The 11,486-nt window shown below is 43.0% G+C and overlaps 1 pseudogene; it reads right to left on the bottom strand.

Moving 5' to 3' along the window:
- Positions 1–573: 573 nt before the first annotated feature.
- On the bottom strand, positions 574–8,190 carry LOC139412591 (immunoglobulin-like and fibronectin type III domain-containing protein 1; annotated as a pseudogene).
- Between the last annotated feature and the right edge of the window lie 3,296 nt (positions 8,191–11,486).

Here is an 11,486-nt window from a genome sequence, read left to right as displayed (position 1 = left end):
AAATATACAATTTACTAAGTACCTTTGAAGTTAATGAACCACGGCCACACATTTGCAGTTCTCATATGAATGTTTATGCCAGTAAACCATGCAAAGGATTAAACTGTGATCTCTCACTCTGCTTGTTTATACAGTTTTTTTTTCTAGTTCAAATGTACTCAAAAGCCACTGTAAACAAGAACAGCCTTGCACATGCATAATTTAAATTACCAATCATAACGCTTTCCAATACCAGTATTGCACTTTGATGTGAAAAAAACTACAAACACAACACTGTTCTTGACGTGCTTTCAGGCTGCTTTTGATTACTGAAGACCATGGTGTTACATTCCTTAATTGTCTCTCCTTAATCCATAGAGTGATGCATTGTGTTTTACTGAGTTTCCGAACATGTGCAGCACCCAGAATGTAGAATATTATCAAATTAAATGTGAAACAGGGAACACTTAACTTGAAAATATATGAATATGTAATTTCTGCACAGAACTACAAAACTGAACAGAAAACAACAGGATTTGTGTTGAGCTATTTGAAAAAAAACAAAGGCATGGTTGTCATCTTTTTCATGCTGATCTACTCTGAAAATCAAGAACACAGTAAGAGACTGTTAATAATTCACATTGTGTTAAATGTATTGGTTTCCATTTCAAATGCATTATTGGCTCTTAAAACACTAGAAGAAATGAGTTGTCTCTCAGATTAGCATTTCAATGTAGTAGAGCAAAACCATTTTCTTTTATATACCATTGACATTTCGCTTAGTGGAGCACTCTGCCCTGCCAAGGAGGTTCTCTGCAATGATATTTTACACTCCAGAGTCCTTGGCTCCAACCCTCAGTATGAGCATGGAGCAAACACCATAGGTGTTGGAGATGAGGTCGTTGGTGTTGGTGTTGAGGCTGATATTATTGCGGAACCATGTGACATGGGGTGCTGGGTCCCCTCTCATGGCACAGCTCATGTAGCACTCATAACCTTGTGGAGTGGTGTGCATTTTCAAAGGGACAAGAAACTTGGGAGGTCTAGGTTGCAGTTCTTAGACTGGCATTTCCAGCACAAACTTCTCTGAAAACACAAACACAGAGACGACGTGTACTTTATTAAAGATTATAAATTTCACACATCTGAATTTGGCACACAGGCTGGACAGAAATGTTTGAACATTTTTTAAAGGATTGCCCCACACCACACCTAGTTTTTTGCCATTAGGGCTGTTGTCTATGAAGCCGGAATGTCCGGGGGGGGGGGGGGGGGGTGATTGTGTTGGCGGCAGATGCATTATAAATAAGACCCAGAACAACACATGCAGCCCCAGAACACTAAATAAGATTTTAAAAATAAACATGGATTTTGTGGTCAGCAGTGACCACAAAGCAGTGATGACCCTAACAACGGAAGCAGGACCGCGGCTGAAACATTGAGAAAGGGCCAAGTATAAAACAACAATATACGATGCGCCAAAAAAGTGGTTTCTAAGTGTGTATAGAACCCAAATACTGCCTGCAACTGCGCTGAAAGATCAAGTGATGATGTCTAATGGACAGCAATGGGGGTATCAGTTTGATTACCTGGCCTGTAGAGTGAAACTATATACTGTAGCCAAAGGAGAAGAATATACAGACCAGACTTTAGGAGTGGACTACCGGCTTAAAGACTGGCCGTTTTTTCGCAAGGTTGTGTGTCCCGAACAGAGAGTTATCACAAAGGGGTATAACATGTTCACAGGCTACGAGACCCATTGGGAAGGTACCCCTGACTCCTCAGGAAGAGTATTTCACAGGGTGAAAATACAAAGAAAGAATGGACTTCCATGTGGATGCGTGGAGTTCTATATCAGCAACGAGGAAACCCGCAACCAAAACATTCGTGATGGTGGCCTGACTGGGGATTTTAGGTTGCGCATGCTTATTCTTTTTAAAAGTTGGGATATAATGGAATTGAAAATGTTAGAGTTGTTGGATGCTCTTTTTGTACAGAGCCAACAGCGGCAGAGCATTGTTCGGCTAAGGAAGTGCATAATATATACGATTCCTGAGGATTATGATTCAAAGGAACCCCAAGAAGGTACATCCTCAGATGTGAGGAGGAGCAAAGGGAAAAGACTGGTCCTGCAGGTTTATACCTTCGCTGGTCAGAGCACTGGAGTCTATGGGTCTTGTGCCGTCTATTCCCAGAGTTTACGGGGTAACCAAGGCTTTCCTACATGAGCTGAAGGAGGCGATCTACATCCACAAGGAACTCAAAGAAATCCGACACACCCTGGTGGACGACAACAAATACAGAGAAGCTGTGGTGGCTGATGTGATGACTTTCTGGCTCAATAAACCCCAAGAGACCGAGTGACAATACATATTTGTTATTTAGATGTAAAGCAATGGGTAACTATATGTATACGATGTTAGAGAATAAATACATTTTTTATTTTTAGAGAACTTACAAATGTTATGCATCAAATTATTGAAAATAAAGTGAACAATGTATTGTTCTACGCAACACACAATACCTGGGCTAATGTGGAGCAAATCATGAATTATGTACGACATACGGGCGAGAGTCTTACAATGGACACAACTGGTATCCCATCTTGTGGATGATTCTGAAGAACTAGAAACAACTTTGTCTAAGATTTTACTTTATTTGTTTGAAACACTGTTTAATTGTAACATGTATCATATTTGTTGTTTATATACTTACATAGCGGATGTGTGCGTTTTAAAAATTCAGCGAAACAAGCCTGTAAATTTAAACCAAATATACAAGGTGTTGCATGCTTGGATCCTTGAGAAAACGGGGACAAGTATCCTGCAACGAATACTGAATTGTCTGTATACGTAATACTTGATGTTTGCAAAAATAAAAATTCTAAATTCTAAATGAAATGTTGTCATTATTTGAAAGTGGCTCATTAACGTTATTGTACCTCAGAGGCAAGAAGGATGGCGGAGCAGATGTTGAAAAACATGTATTATACCCCCTCTAACCCTGGGTCTTATGGGGGTAAGGAGCGTTTACAGAGAGCTATAGCCGAAGAAACAGGTAGCCGGTTAAGCGCTGCTCAAGTGAATGAGTGGTTAGCAGAGCAGGATGCTTATACTCTACATAAACCTGTACGAAAACAATTTCCAAGAAATATAGTTTTTTCTACTCATCCCTTGTCCCAATTTCAGGCGGATCTATGTGACATGCAGGCTCTTGCAGATAAAAATGATGGAAATCGCTACATGCTAACGGTTATAGATATTTTCTCTAAAATAGCATTTGTAAGGGTCTTACAAAATAAGAGCGGGACAGAGGTGGCCCAGGCCTTTGACTCTATCTTGAAGGAAGGAGGAGCTCTCAAGAAAGTGCAGACTGATGGCGGAAAATCATTTTTTAAGAATACTTTTCGGAAACTCATGAAGAAGCACAATATAGTACATTTTGCTACAGGCTCGGATTTGAAAGCTTCAGTTGTTGAACACTTTAACAGAACTCTGAAGGAGCGGGTGTAGCGATATTTTAAAGCTCACAACACGCATAGATATATCGATATAGTTCAAGATTTAGTAAAGGGGTACAAACAACAGCTACCATAAGAGTATACGGATGAAGCCCTCCAAGGTCTCTTCTGAAAACTCTTTTCAAGTCTTTAAAAATCGGTATAATTTATTCCCCCTTCGCCGTAAGAAAAAAACTCGATTTTAAATTCATAGTGGGGGACTTGGTACGTATATCCAAGTTGAGGGGTGTTTTCGACAAAAAAATATGAGCAAGGTTACAGCGATGAGGTGTTCACCGTTACCAAATGTCTACCATACCCCCTGTCTACAAGTTAAAAGATTATGACGGGGAGTTTATAGAGGGATCTTTTTTAGTGAGAAGGAATTACAGAAGGTACAGTTGGGTAAAGATAAAGTCTTTCACGTGGGGGAGATTCTAGATCAAAAGAGAGAGAAGGGTAATAAAATGGGTGCTGGTTCGCTGGAAAAACTGGCCCCAAAAGTTAAACAGTTGGGTATTAGAGCACGATGTGTTGGAGGCATCGGGGGTTAACTTAAACCCTCATGCATGATAAATAGAACATAATTTGCGTGTACACAGGAGTGCATCATGGAACACAGCAGCTTCTACCTGACTCTCCCCAGTAATGCGTCTGCACATATATATCGTAATAATCAGAGTTCGAATTATACAACCAATTTTCCAAAGCCTATAGAGTTATCAGAGGCCTGGGAAGTAGGTCTCAGCGAGATTACATACCCCCATAGTTGGTATAATATCAAGGATAAGGACTGTGATTTGTATTGCAAAAGGATATCGGAACCTGCGAAACTTATGAAGCTTAAAAAAGGGTTCTATAGAACCGTCGACAGGATCGTCTCAAAGTTGAATGAACTCCTAACCCTGAACAATATGGAAATACTCTTGATCTACAACCCTATACATAAACGTGTACAAATCTCAGGGGATGCTGATGGGGGTATAAAAACCAGCGGTAATTTAGTCTACATGTTGGGGATGGATCCCAATAAATGGACGTTTGTGAAAGATAAATTATTCCCATTCCCTGCGGATATATAGAAGTTCGCGAAGCCGAGAAAGCGCTGCAGCTCGACGCGTGACTTAGGGACGGGCCAATCAATGACAGCTTGGACCTTAGCGGGATCCATCTTAATGCCTTCAGCGGAAATAACAGAACCGAGAAATGTGACGGAGGAGGCATGAAAAGTGCACTTCTCAGCCTTCACAAAAAGACAATTCTCTAAAAGGCGCTGGAGTTGCCTGAAAGACAGCTGGAGCGTTAGCGAGGCCGAAAGGAAGAACCCGGTATTCAAAGTGCCCTAACGGAGTGTTAAACGCCGTCTTCCACTCGTCCCCCTCCCTGATGCGCACGAGATGGTAAGCGTTACGAAGGTCCAACTTAGTGAAAAACCTGGCTCCCTGCAGGATCTCGAAGGCTGAAGACATAAGAGGAAGCGGATAACGATTCTTCACTGTTATGTCATTCAGCCCTCGATAATCTATGCAGGGGCGCATCATGCATGTCTGGTGTCATTTTAAGGCACTGTGAAAATATTGGCCTTTTACTGGACATGAAGTGACTGTGTATACTGACATCATATCAAAATATTTGTGTATACTGACATCATATCCTATCAAAGGGTAGGAGACAGTTGTGTGCCCCTCCTGAGAACAATTCACATAGATGGAAAGGATGGCAATATGGTCACTGTTAACTACGACAAGCCACACTACGTACCTGTAAGCAAGAAATATATTGAAAACCATTCCGGTTGAGCTTAAAACGGATCAGAACGAAAACATTGAATTTACTTATGGTAAAACGATTGTAAAACTCTACTTTAGACCCACCAAAACCTCTCTACATATATATATTATTAGTATTATATATTTTTATAAACATAATACAAATAAATTAAAAGGATTATGGACCACAACCAACATCTCGACCCTAACTGCTATGTCTCACACTATGTTGCTCAAGTGGGTAATGGGTTACCCGGCTATTATGGATCCACGACCATGTACGGTTCGGGGATAGGCTGTATATTTCGTATCCTCTTTAGGATGGTTTTACTGTTTATGAAGAGAGGCCTGGCGTGTTTTTTCGGGCGGCATCCCGAAAAAATGGCCATAGAGTACCTTTGAATGTTTAGAGACCCAAAAACCACAGGTGGTTGTCTCGACATATTCTGTCTGCCATTATTTCCTTTTGATTTGCTACACCCTCATGGGTAGCAGTTTGGGGGGTGTCCGATATAAATTTATAGACCTGGGTGGGGGGCCGTTTTGTATATGCGCTGATTATAAATAAACATATGTTTTAAACCGTAGGAGGTTGTCTCGACAAGATATATTCTGCCGGGGTTGTTTGACTTTTTAGCCTCCCACGTCCGTGGGGGTGAGATAAATACGCATTTGAAAGGCATGTGTGTTAATCAATCGAAAGTGCCAAGCCCTTTTGAAGAAACGCACACACAATCCTAAACAGCCTCACACAGCTTTTTGGTTTCAAATGCCCCATGCAGAGACAAACACCCCCACCCCCTTTTTGTTTTGAAACACACACACATACATACCCTCACACGCACACACCCCCCGTGCACGCACAAAATCCTTTTTCTCCAGGACTTGCATGATGATAGAGCTAAAAGACAGAGCCCCTTCGTTAAAGGTGAGATACCTCTTTAAAATAATTTATTTAATTCATAATATTTAGTACAGACCTTTTTAAACATGCTATAATTATTTAAACATTTTTACTATTCCTTTATTAGAGATAAAGGGGCAGTCTACAGGTTTATACACCCGTCAGTTTCCAATTCACCATCGTCAAGACCGACTCTCTTGCTCGCAGGATATCCCACACACGCTCCGTCAAGGCTCCGTAAGTTTTCACTCCAGGGATAGATCAAACGTCTGGCATGTAAACCCTGGGTATGTCTTAAGGATAGAAGTGGCCAGCGCTGTAATTGTTCACGATTTTAGAAAAGACTGTCCAGCTTATTCATCAGGGTTATGAATACAGGGTAATCAATCCATTTAAAGCTAAACACTGGCATTAAAAAGTGTACATTCTTGCAGGCTTTGGAAAATACATATGAACTGACAGACTTCGTCACATTGGTACTATCATATTGTTCACATGCTAAAATTGTCACTTTGGAGTTGGGGCTATACACCATTGAAGAGATCCTTATGGCTTTCAAATCACTGTGCCCGCACACAAGCTCTTCCAATGCATAGCCAGGCAGGTTTGAACCACTCAGGGCCTGTTCAATTTGACAGAGCGCTAGCCGTATCTTAAGCCATTCTCTCATACGCAGGAGAAAAACTTTCGGGTTTTGCATGATAAAGGGGTTTGAGACCACTGTCTGTGAAAATCTTCACAGTTGAATCACTCGTATCCAAAACTCCCTTAAAACATTCAGTGGCCCCATAAAACTTCCTCAGTGCCTTTTATCATTGGGTTCGTGACAAGAGACGTGTAGCACCCTGATAATTGGCCTTTGAGACATCATTTTCTGTTTAATGTTCTGGGTTTTATTTTTTAAATCTTGTTTAGTGTTCTGGGGCCACATGTGTTGTTCTGGGTCTTGTTTATAATGCGTCTGCCGCCAACACAATCCCCCCCCCGGACATTCCTTTTTCATAGACAACAACCCCAAGGGCAATAAAATAGGAGGGGTGTGGGGCCATCCTCTTTGAAATGTTCAAACACATCCCTCCCCAGTTCAACCAGGTCCCTACACATCAATCATCATGACAACTTCAAAGGAATAGATGCAATATAGATATCAAATAACACACCCTCTAATACGTGACAACAGGATGCACTTATATGGCCATAACTACGTGACACCTTCCCACAAGGATGTCGTGGCCGGATGCCCATATTTGGGCATATACGCGTCATCCGGACATAGGGTCATAAAATCAGACTTTATTCTCTCTAACTGTGAACTGAGCAGAAAACTGTGCATTTACACCAGTCTCATGCCTTTCATAGCACATGGACACTGCAAGGACTGGCTCAGAATTCACAATGAAGAGTGACACAAACAGATTTTACAAACCTCTTTTGCCTGTGATTTCCCATTTTAGTGATTCAGAGGGTTTAGAAGAGCCCATGTCAATTTTAGCACACAGAACTGGTACTCTCTGCCAGGCATGATGTTACAGGCTGTGAACTTGTTGTTAAATATGCGGTCTGCCACTGTGTGCCATGTTCTCTTGCTTGAGTCTCGCTTAGACACCAGGTAATGCAGCCTGTCGTCCCTCTTCTCATCAGGAGATGGCGTCCAGGAGACGGTCACTGTGCCCTGTATGTTCTCATCTACCTCCACAGGACCGCTAGTCTTGGGCTCATCTAGATCGTACCACAAATACTTGTGTGATTAATGATCAACACTGGATCGCAACTGCTTTAAACTTGGTTGTTTACAGAACCACTGTCAGCCGTTTTATCAGCATCTCACCTGTGACTCTGGTCTCAATGCAGAATGTCTCTTGGCCAACGATATTATTGATGAGAATGGTGTCGATTCCTGTATCTGAGCGCTCTGAAGATCGAAAGTTGGGATCCCCCTTCAGCATTGCTGATGGTAACCCGTTTGGACACAGGTACAGTGGTTCCTCCTTTAAAAGTTGTGAGCTTGCACCGTGGGACTTAGAGGTACCCAGCGTCATGGCTTCATTGCTCCAGACAACCACAAGGGGGAGTTAGAGCACTCATTAAGCATTTGGGTCTCAAGGTTTTTATATGACCAATCATATTGAGTGGTTCCAATGACAAATTAGCTAGCTAACTATTTATTTGCTTATTGTGTAGTGGAGGATAAAAATAACTTTATGCCTATAGATGTGTAACTACCTACAGTATGTAGCCGATCTGTGTATGGACCCTAAAACATTAGGTTCTGATTAGGTTCTGAACTAATATTCATACCAATCTATGAACCTCAGCTATGAATATCTGAGACATTCTTTTTCAGTCATTTCAAACTCCATTGATTGAATGAGGCTGTGTATGCATGTATGTATTACAATTATACACTTCAACAGTGTTTACCACTCCTGCTCCTGGGACATCAATGATTACACATAGTAACTATGCAATAGACAAAAAACATGTTTATTAAGTAAAGGCTGATTTGTATTTTATATATACAGAAAAGAAAACTATGCATATCTAACTCCCTACATCTGCATTAATCTGAGGACACAGTTTAGTATTTCAATGAGATACTTAATTTCAACCAGTGGAGAATGTGAAACGCTTTATTGAAAGAATAGTTGGCCCGAAGGTTACCTTAAGAGCGGGTGAGGTGGCGATGACGGGACTGGCTTCCTCTCTCACATCAAAACATACCTGCAGATGAGACGCAAATGGGTAGAGAGAGAGCATGATTAAGCCTTTTTATTCTAACACATTGTCATCATAATCATCAGGAGGGGAAATGCAAAACTGACCTTGGATTATTAACTCTGGGACTACTACATCTCTGTCTGTATTTCAATGTGAAGCATCTCTTTAATAATGCTTCCTGTTGACCCGACCAAGTGACATCACACCTATGATCATGCTGTGCCCTCTGTGTCAGCCAGTTCAGATGCGGGAGTGGTTCACCAAAACAGCTGATATAACCTAGAGGATTTAAGGAGAAGGGGGAGAGGGAAGAAGTGAAGAAGAGAGACTATTGTGTGTGTGTGTGGTCTCACTGTGGCTCCAAAGTAATTTATGCTGAAAAACAGACACAAGGACAAACAATAGAAGATAATGTCAATAGAAGATACTGTATGTGACGCAGACACCTATCGGAGTGTACCTGAAACATTAAAATATAGAGGGTTATGTGTCTCACCACTTGGTTATTGCAAGGCTATGACTTGGCAGCAACAGAGAGCAACAGATGGTCCAGTGAAAATGGCTGTGTTTATGTGGTGTAAATCTGAAAATTAGCAGCTGACATCTTAAGTTCTTTTTTATTAATCCATGTGAGACAGGTTCTATGTACAACAAGACAGGCAGAGATGAAGAGAGAAAAATAACGCATAACAGTTTAATTACCTCTGGTTATGGACACCTTTGCCAGCAATAAAGCTTGCACGGCCTGTTCCTCAGACAGTGAACATCTGGCAATATCTATATTTTTGACCCCTTGATCAGCTCGCTCTCTGAAAGTAAAAAAAAATAGCTTATGTTTGTAGATATGAAAACAATAACTGAGATGTGACCATTCAATCTAAAGCAGCAGATGTCATTTTCAGGATACGTCAACACAGCATGTCCGTTGGATGGAAGAACGCCCAGTGTGTCACGCACTGACCTTAGAGAGCTTTTTTTATGTCTCTATTTTGGTTTGGTCAGGGTGTGATTTGGGTGGGCATTCTATGTTCAGTTTTCTATGATTTGGTATTTCTTTGTTTTGGCCGGGTATGGTTCTCAATCAGGGACAGCTGTCTATCGTTGTCTCTGATTGGGAACCATACTTAAGTAGCCTTTTCCCACCTGTGTTTTGTGGGTAGTTTTCTGTTTAGTGTTCAGCACCTGACAGGACTGTTTCAGTTTCGTTTCTCACTTTGTTATTTTGTTCTAGTGTTCAGTGTTAATAAAAATCATGAACGCTTACCACGCTGTGCTTTGGTCCGATCCTTCTTCATCAGACAACCGTTACAGAACTACCCACCACAAGTGGACCAAGCAGCATGGTATGGAGGAGCAGATAGTTCAGGACTCCTGGACATGGGAGGAGATAGTGGACGGAAAGGGACCCTGGAGCCAGGCTGGGGAATATTGCCGTCCAAAAGAGGAACTGGAGGCAGCTAAAGCTGAGAAGCGGCGATATGAGGCAAGTCAGCGAAGCATGCACGAGAGGCAGCCCCCCAAAAAATGTTTGGTACTACAAAACAGCGTGGTACTGTTCAGGCACCGTGTTATACGGTGAAGCGCAGTGTCTCAAGTGCGCGCTCATAACCCGGTGCGCTATATGCCAGCCCTCAGTGCCATGTGAGAGTGGGCATCCAGCCAGGGCAGATTGTGGCAGCTCAGCACGCTTGGTCTCCGGTGCACTGTTTCGGCCCAGGGTATCCTTCGCCGGCTCTGCGCACTGTGTCATCAGTGCGCTGGGACTGTTCCGTGCGTCCTATGCCTGCGCTCCACCCGTGCCGGGCTAAAGTGGGTATTCAGCCAAGTGGAGAGGTGCAATTGTCAAGCATTAGATCTCCAGTGCTCCCCCACAGCCCGGTTCATCCTGTGCCTCTAAGGACCAGGCTTCGTCTCCCCAGCCTTGTGGCAGCCCCATGCACCAGGCTGTCTCTGAGTCTCCTCCCTCCAGCGACGCCCTCCAGTCCGGAGCCTCCAGCGACGCCCTCCAGTCCGGAGCCTCCAGCGACGCCCTCCAGTCCGGAGCCTCCAGAGTCGTCCTCCAGTCCGGAGCCTCCAGAGTCGCCCTCCAGTCCAGAGCCTCCAGCGACGCCCTCCAGGCCCTCCAACAAGGGTGCCCAGTCCGGGGCCCGCAGCGAGGGTGCCCAGTCCGGAGTCCGCAGCGAGGGTGCCCAGTCCGGGGCCCGCAGCGAGGGTGCCCAGTCCATGGTCCGCAGCGAGGGTGCCCAGTCCGGGGACCGCAGCGAGGGTCCCCAGTCCAGGGCCCGCAGCGAGGGTCCCCGCACTCAATGTAATAAAATAATGACTTTTCAAATAAGTTACCTTACACGTTATGTTGACTGACAATTTGTTAACTACGCTGTCCTTACGAACCCCATAGCATATCATTACAGCAGTATGTACCGGTGTGTTAGCTAGCTACCTAACGTTAGTAGTTATACATCAAAATTGCCAGTATATTAACTATAGGCTATCTAACTACACAACATTTATTGACTTGATTATTCCCGTCATTCTTAGCTTAGCTAAATGGTATAATCATTGTGTGTTCTCAATGGACATTCGGGTGCTTTCGTAAATCTACACCGATTTCAGAGCA

The sequence above is a fragment of the Oncorhynchus clarkii genome, chromosome 7 (assembly GCF_045791955.1).
Source record: "Oncorhynchus clarkii lewisi isolate Uvic-CL-2024 chromosome 7, UVic_Ocla_1.0, whole genome shotgun sequence".
NCBI lineage: Eukaryota > Metazoa > Chordata > Actinopteri > Salmoniformes > Salmonidae > Oncorhynchus > Oncorhynchus clarkii.
Note: the sequence above shows the minus strand (reverse complement) of the source record. Positions and strands in the feature narration are given on the sequence as shown.